Consider the following 8,899-nt stretch of genomic DNA (forward strand, 5'->3'; position numbering starts at 1 on the left):
CAAGCCTGTGAAACCAGTATTTGCTGTTTCCAAATGCGATCTCAAGAAAATAACCTCCATATACATTGTAAGGCACAAATAAGAATTAAGACAAGGAGGCACCCGACGGCTGCCGTGACCCAAACTCATAAATTCAGTCCGTCGAACCAGTTCTTTTGGTTCAGTTATTGCAGATTATCATGGAGGGTCTGGAACACTTTCTGTTCAGTTCAGCTTCTGATGTCACCGAGCTGCGGTGGAGCTCATGCTGGAGCTGATCGACTTGTCCTTTGAGATCGCTAGAGAACGCGTCCTGCAGGCGATGACAAATATCTGCCCGGCAATGCTGCCTGGAATTCCACTTCAAGGGGGTGACCCACAGCTTAGAGAAATCTGCATCGGGGGAGTCCAATGGAGTGGAGGTGGGTTGCCGCCAAGGAAGCCTTTTCTGTGATATGGCTTCGCCCTCTTCACCGCCAGCTCCAAAGTCCGTTCTGGAGAGGAAACACAAGCATACCCTCTTCCCCGAGTCAATAGTTCAACTGGGCCTTTCTAGCTTCCTTCCCCTAACGGGCCTTTGTACAAGACCAAGGGGTGTGGGCCTGCGGGCCTGTTTGGCACAAGGTGTTTGTCTATGGGTGACTTTGAATTATCATCCCGATTCCAAAAGTTGTACGTATATATTGCTAGTGTGGTGAAATTCCTGGGAGGTATTTCCTGACTCCCCCTTTTTTGTTCGTTTAATAATGTTTTAAAGGTCTGGTGAGCTCTTTCAACAATTGCTTGGCCTGTGGGGTATAGGGGATAGCTGTTTTATGCCGAATTCCCCATTTTTCTAAGAAAGCCTGAGTGGCTTGTGGAATGTATCCTGGGCCATTATTGGTCTTGATTTCTTGTGGACGGCCTAAGTGGCTGAAGGCCTCGAGCCAATGAGCTCTAATGTGCTTTGCTGACTCCCAGGGGAGGGGAGTGGCATGTAGAGGACATGAGTAAGTGTCTGCTGATATATGTGAATATTTCAATCTTCCCAAAGGAGCGTAGTGAGTAATATCTCTCTGCCAAATCATTCGAGGTTGCAACCCTCTAGGGTTAATTCCAAGAGTAGGGGGTGCTTTTGAAAGCGTTTGACAATCTGGACATTCGCTGATCACCTGTTTTGCTTGGGCCCGTGGAATACTAAATTCTTTACGTAGGGCCTGACTATTTTGGTGAAAACATTGATGAGGCATTGCCACAGATTGAAAAGTATCCACCAGGCTGACAAGGGCATCAGCCAGAGAATTACTCTCTGCCATAGGTCCAGGCAAGCCTGAATGAGATCGGATACGGGTAGCAAATAAGGGGTGCTTCCTTTGATCTAAAAGCCTTTGCAGGGTTAGAAACAGACTTAGGAACTGAGGCTCAATGGACCCTTTGAACAGAGCCTGATCTATATGAAGGAGTGTATATACAGTATAAGCAGAGCCACAAACTAAGTTAAGAGGCTCTTTGGGCCAATGCTGGAGGGCAAGAACAGCCCCTGAAATTCCCGCCCCTTGAGTGGAAGAGTGCCCTCCGGAAAGAAAATGTTTCCACTCGTTCCCTCTTTCCAGGTGATAAGAGCTTTCCCTGTTTTCCGTGAACCATCATTAAAGATGGTTTTAGCTTTGGGAACAGGAGTGGCGCTGAATTTTTCCCCTATGTGGATATTAAGAGTGGGGAGGTTTTGGAGAAGTTTATCAGAAGGTAAATTAATATTAAACCCCCTACAAAATCAGCGACTGCACACTGAAATTCTAAAGATTGACTGGAAAGTTGTTGCAGATACACTTGGGTGAGTGGAACACCTCTAACAGCTGGGTCGTGGCCAAAAGCTGAATGACTCTATCACGGCCTTTGATAATAAGCTGACATAGCGCAGTAATGTAGGTGGTAATAGTGTGCTGGGTTGGATGGGATAAAAAGAACCATTGAATCATTTCCAAATTAGGTGACAACTGTCCCTTAAAGGCAGTAGGTGTCCCCAGTGTGCGGAAACAAAAAAGTCTGACAGGTAGTTGTCCGTTTACCCTAGTGAGCTGCCTGGAAGAAAGGTATTGGTTAACCAAATCTAACTCCTGTCTAGCCTGATCACTTAAGGATCTAGGAGAATTTAGGTCTGAATGTGTACAGTCACCACTAAGGAAAAGGTGGCAGGGTGATTTGTATTCCCCACTGAGTGAGGAGGTCCCTGCCCCAGATATTAAGTTCGGGCAGGGACGATATAAGGCTGAATCCATCCAACTTGCCCATCCAGACCAAAACCTTTCAGAGTCCACACACTTTTGCGGGGCTCAGAAATGCCCCCTATTCCAGTTATAGAAATGCAAATAAAATAGAAATTCCTTTCTTGAAATTAGGCATGCCGGCAGCCTCCCCAAGCACAGGGGCTGCTGTCCCTTACCTCAGAGATGACCTGGCTGGAACTCCCCTCCATGATGTGCTGTCTGCGCCAGTTCTGAGTCTGCTGCTAGACGCTGTGTAACTGTACCCCGGGGGCAGACCCAGCAGGCCAGGACCCGCGCCTGGCTCTGGGCGCAGGGAAGGTTGCTCCTGTGTGCATGGGGAGGAGAGGATGAGAGGGGCACCAGATCCCCCTCCACCGCTGTCACCCATCCTGGTGGAAAGATGCGGCCCCACTGCGCTGCGAGTGTGCACACGCTGGCTCTCACCAGGCTCTGACGTGATGTCTGCCGGGGAAGGGCCTGGCTGGTGCCCATCTGTCCCTTCTCTTTTTGTCTAAGCTTTCCTGATTGTGAAAGCATCTCTGCCCTGCTTTTTCCCATATTTCCAAATCTAAAGATCCCTTATCTGGGAGACAGCAGCAGCCTTAAAAAGCTGCTGAATTAGCCTGAAACATTGCTCCTGCTCCTTCGAGAGCCCGTTCCCCGTGCTTGAGAATTCGTAGAAACGTTTATAGAAATTCCTTAACAAATAAAGGAACCTTTTCTGAGATTCCTCCTGCCGCAAGCGTGGCCATTACAAAACCAGTTCCAGTTTCCCTTTCACTCTGTCTGCACCCTCAGACCCTGTTTCTTGCTAGTGAGGAGAGTGTAGTGGGTCGAAATGTGCTGCTGGTGGAAGACAGTCAGGGAGGGCTACCGGATATTTCGGGTACCCTAACCCTGGTTATGGGACTCGGTTTCTCTTCCCAGTCATCTAGACCAGCTGGGAGGGCTCGGAACTCTGGGTGACCAACCCTTAAATCGCGCTTCCCCGGATGAGCCAAAAGTTAAATTACGTGAGATGGAATTCCCTGTGAGGCCCCTGCAGGTCTCAGGGACTCGACCCCAGACACCTCCACGAGGCCCCCACTCACGTAGGGACACCCAAGATCTCGAGCCGGAGGGAGGAAGTGCCTCTTTTCTTCGGCGCTCAGCAAGAAGCTGAAACGCTCATAAATACCTCACTAGGAAAGCTGATAAAAGGGAAAGTCTTTGCTTTCTCCTCCCCCAGCCTAAACCTAGGCGGGGATCGAGCTGCAGGGGATGGGACTGCTTTTACAGTGTGCCTCTCGTTGCCTGGACTTTTGCTTGTGGCTGGCGGGAAACCTAGCGTTCTGTCCCGGTCCACATTCCAGCTCATCCTCTCACAGGAGTCTCCTAGCAGCGAGAGCCCTAGTGGCCTTTAAACACTTGACCCGAGCCCGCAAAATGCAGCAAATGCTGGGAGAGAGAAAGCAAGACTCCTATTCACGGAAGAGGGTGAAGGGGAGACAAAGGAGAAGAGAACCGCTCAAGGGGAGGCAAACAGAAACCTTTCCTCTCATCTGTAACACGCCTGGGGGCCTTCCCGAGAGATGCCCTGTCCCTGGGGGGGATGAAAGCACTAATTTCCATCCTCTTAGGCATGCCATCCGTGATGATGGCTCCTAGCCTGTGGCTGAAGCAGGTCCCGACTTCTCAGGTCCCTGTTTGGGCGCCAGATGTGGGGGAGCTTTGCCCACAGAGCCCCCCGTCCACCGTGGATAAAATAAGTCTACCAAGACATGATCTTCTGGGGGAGGGAAGGTGGCCGATCTCTCCAAGGAGAAGGGCTAAGAGCCTTTTCCTCAATGGGCTTATATTGGGTTCAATTTGCACAGGAATACAGGTAAAGCTCATCAATCATTGTCAGGCAGTAACAATCAAACAATAGGTAACATTCAAAGAACTCTGAGGGCTTCTTCTCAGTCAGGGTCAGATAGCTAACGGGCTATGACTTTGGGAAAGAAACTCATTTCATGCTTGGACCTTTATGAGAAAACTGAGGGCATTCTTAGCAAAGCCGGTTTCACAGGGTTTTAAGTACTTTTTCTTAGGCCTGATCAGGCCCACAGGGAACCGCCCTTCCCAGCACAGGGCTGCACCGCCCACTGTCATTGTTTCAGGCTGAAGTCAGGCAGGGGAAGTAAGGCAGCCAAGAGATTAGGTGACTTCTTGCAGACAGAATGAGGACTCAGTCTATGTCAAAGCTGCGGGGCGAGGGTCCATCACCCCCCTTTTCTATAGCTCCCCAAGTCCTTCCCTGAGGGCCTCTTCCTGACCATGCCTGTCTTAGGTCATGCCTCCCTTGAGGAATCTTACCCATCATTGGCTAACTGGTCAGGCTCAGGGCCAAGCAGGGTAAAGTAAAGTGGGCTGGGGCAGTGACCCTGCCAGGGAGATAAGTTTTGTCTCCTTAATGGCTTATGGTCCCAAGGTCTTTCACTCAGCCTTAGCCATGGGGGTTTACAGCTTCTGAAACAGGGCAGGGCGCTTCCCAACAAATGCATGCTTTCCCTACTGTCCATAGGACCACACATTTTTCTGGAGACCACATTTCCAAGCATGTCTCCCACCCACATAAAGGCAGAGTGCAAAAGGGTAGAACCAGGGACTGCCGGACAAGATGGAGTACAGGGAACTGTTCCACGCGGGGGAAATGTAGCCCAGTTCCCACTTGGAAAAGCCAGCGAGAGCGAGGTCTGGCAGGCAGGACCCATGCCCACACACACAGCTATTTCTGTGGGGAATCAGGCCTGCCCTGTACCTAGGCTGCTCTAAGACTTGCTTCCCTGAAACTCCCTCACCCTGGATTGAGGCAGCAAATGTTGACTGAGTATCTTTAACTTCCTAAAGTCTGTGCTAAACCACACAAGTATGGAGTGCGACCAGTTCAACCACTTTCCCCCTGGAGCTGTAACATCCTTCTCTTTGATGTAATGAGCAGCATTCTGTCCTTGGTTGTGTGTAAAAGGTAATCACCTACAGTGAACATGGGCATAGTAAATGTGGACCATCCTCTATGTAAACTGCCCAGAAAAGCAGTAAAAGCCTGTCCAGGCAGGGATCGGGCTTTCTCAGGGGCTCTCTCTGGCCCTCACTCCCTCTCTCACTTAGAGAGTGGCCATGCCATCCCTTTTTCCCCACAGGATTTTTGTAGTCGGTGTGAATTTGTCTATTGCTGCCACAGCACACAGATCCCACGGGCCGGGGTCTGCGTCAAGTTCACAGACACCCAATGCCAAAACATACACAGGCCCTGGAGTCTAGAACCTGGACCCTGGAGTAGAGCCAGAACCAATAGCTGAATGCAGGTCAATTTGAATTACAAAATAAACTGAATGGTGAGAAAGATACTACGTACCTAAACTTATGGAAAAATCTTCACCTTAAATGCACAGTATCAAAAATAAAACCTGAAGATGTACAAGTTTTGTGCCCATACTTAGAACCTAAAATAGTCAATTAAATCCACAGAAAGTGGACAGAAACGTACATGTCGACATATCCGCACATGTATATACATAAAATGATAGCAGTTCTGTTTAACTCTTGGGGTAGAATTGTGAAAAAATTTTTTCTCACTGTTAAAGTCAGCACCAACAGAGTCAATTAAAAATGCTTTTCAAGGACACTTAGAACTTTTTTAAACCATGACTATAGTTAGCTATAAACCAGGTTTCAACAAATGTTTCTCAAACTATTTATTGCTCTCTTTGCCGTTGATCTGGAAACCAGTCACAAGGTAACTAGAAAGTCCCTATATTTAGATGTTCTAAAACACACTTCTAAACACCTTCCCAAAATAAATCACAGTCAGACTGGGAAATGATTTACATAGAAAAATATTAAAAGTACTGCATACCAGACCAAGATCTTTCTGCTTTCAAAAGTGATAAAAGCTTCAAACTGTTTCTCAACCAAAGGTGATTTCTGCACCCAAGGGGGCTTGAGGCAATGTGCTGAGTCATCCTAGATTGTCCTGAGGGGAAGGGAAGCCAGGGTGTGGGCAGTGAATAGAGGTCATGGATGCTAATAAGCACCTACAATGCAGAGGACAATCCCCCAGGAGAATGATTTATGTGGCCCAAAAAGTCCATAGTGCTGAGAATGACAAACCCTGTTCTGTATCCTGAAGAGTCCCTTAGAATACAAACAGCAGGTCCCTTTGCATCCTGTGTCTGAAATGCTGTCTTTCTTGGAACAGGAAGCATGGAAGCTAAAACTTAAAGAATAAAAAAGGCCAGCCATCTGACAAATGTCAGGGAGAAGTGTCCTAGACAATAGATCAGGAGGCAAAGGAAGACCCGTCCACTTAGGAGCCCGAATCACACTGTGATTAAACACAGTACTCGTCTGAGGATCCCTGCTTCTCTCCACTGCTCCTATGTCACCGTAATAACTTCTTCATAATGTCACTTAGAACAAAGATTCTTACTCTGTTACATTCCACATTTCACCGTCTCAAGTTTTCCTCTTTGAAAATGTGGGCATTTGCCACACTCTGTGTTCCTCAGATTACCTTCTTGGGGCACATTCCCTGTAACAAAATACTTCTGATTTCTAGAACACCATGCTTCCAGGCCCCAAACTCATTTAAAATGCTCAGAAGAATGTTACTATTTTATTGAGTCGTTAATCTATGTATGACTAACCAAGAAAATTTTTCTACCTCCTCAGAGTACCTCACTTCCTGTGTTCTTTCAGGCTTTAACTATTTCTAGGTCACCTACAGCTACAACCATGTGACGATCATTATTGCATGAGAGCATGTTTACCTTCGTAACTCATGAGAATCAGCGGAAAAGTATCACCAATAGAATTTAGTGCAGTGATGTGAAAATAACATGCAGAAATAAATATGCAGAAAGAGTAAATTCAAGATAGAATTTTTTAAAAAGACTCAATAGCAACAAAACAGGTAAAAAAAAAAAACTGGGAATAAACTTAACGACATACAGGATCTGTATGAACGAAATTGGAAATTGCCACCCAATAACAGCAACTCTAACAAATGAAAAATATCATCTTGTTTTTCGGTTAAAAAATGGGTATCATTGTATATCCATGGACCAAATTTATCTATAACTGAAATATACTCTAGATAAATATAGAAAAGTGGTCCCACAGTAAGTGGTCAGCTAAATTGGGACCTGAGACATGTACCCCAGAAACAGTCTGGCCCCCCTTTTCTGCTCCCCATAGGGTGGCTATATCTACCCCGTACACACCCTCACCTCATAGCCCCGACACAGCTCAGCTCCTGTCCCTGGATTGCGTTGCTTGCATCAGCTTAGGCTGTGAACACCACCTCGGGACCACGGAGACCAGCTGCCACCGGCAGGCGGCAGCACCTAACTTCCAGCCCGTGTAGTTGCTCATCTCTCCCCCAGAATTGCCAGCCCCTCACGCACCCCAGCGTAAATTTACCTCCCACCCAGCCCCACCCAGCCCCACCCACATCTGTGGCCCCCTCTCACCTCATGTGCACGTTTTTTGTCTACTTTCTCTGGATTTAATGTACTATTTTAGGTTCCTAATATGGGTACAAAAATTGTAAATTTTCAGCTTTTATTTCTGATAATGTGAATTTGAGGGCGAAGATGTTTTTCATAAGTTTTGGTCTGTGGTATCTTTATCACCATTCATTTTCAATTATTTTGTAATTGATATTGTGTTTTACTTTTGAGGTTGTTTATGAGTATACTACATAACTACCAAATATAAGGACTTTCCAGAGTCCCATTTCTGGAAAGTGAATTCTGGCTGAAGTGCAATGAGAGCACTTCAGAAACATTGTATATAATTTCATTGCTGCGATGCTTGTTGAAACTGGCTTTATATTGGCTTGACCAACGATAAAACCTTTTGGGAAGATGGAATTATGAAGAGGCCTGCAATATTGCAGAAGGCAGTGGAACAAAACGGTGAATACATTGTTCAATACAGTTATTGGTGAAAACGAAAAACGTCTCTTCCTTGCGTCTTTACATAAAAACTGGATGAACCTTTTGGCCAAGCAAGTAGTTCAGTGTTCCAAGTGTGCATCTCTGCTGCCATCTCGTGGGCATTCTGGGGAATGACATCTTAGTTGAGTCAGGAAAAGTGGTTGAATCCAGTGGAATATCAATGAGTGTTGATGGCAGTGGTATTTAGAAGTGCGTTTCAAAACATCTAAGTGTAAGTACTTTCCAGTTACCTCGAGACTGGTTTCCAGAATAATGGCCAAGGAACAATAAACGAGATTTATGTGACATAGTTGGAACTGGCTTTATAGTGTAATCAAGTTGTTAAAAGTTACAGGTGTGCTTCAAAATCACTTGTCATTGGCTTTGTCGGTTGCAGCTTCCTTAAACAACGTGGAGGTGAAATTTATTCATAATTTTGCACTAAGAGGTACAAGAAAAGAAGAGTAAAATAGAGTAAGCGCCATCGTTGTATGTATGTGCCCTTCTGGACATGTCTACAGGCTCGTTTCCTCCACTCTGCCTGGACTTTGTTTACCATTTCAGATTCCTTGTGTGTGCGCAAAGCTTGTGCATTTTAAGCCTCTGTTTCTAATGTGTGCATTCAAGGGTGAGAATTTCTTTCTCAGGTTTTGGTCCGTAGCATCTTTAGCATCATTCAGGTCAAGTTACTTTGTAATTCAAATAGTGGTT

Source organism: Desmodus rotundus, chromosome 12 (assembly GCF_022682495.2).
Source record: "Desmodus rotundus isolate HL8 chromosome 12, HLdesRot8A.1, whole genome shotgun sequence".
In the NCBI taxonomy this organism is placed as follows: Eukaryota; Metazoa; Chordata; class Mammalia; order Chiroptera; family Phyllostomidae; genus Desmodus; species Desmodus rotundus.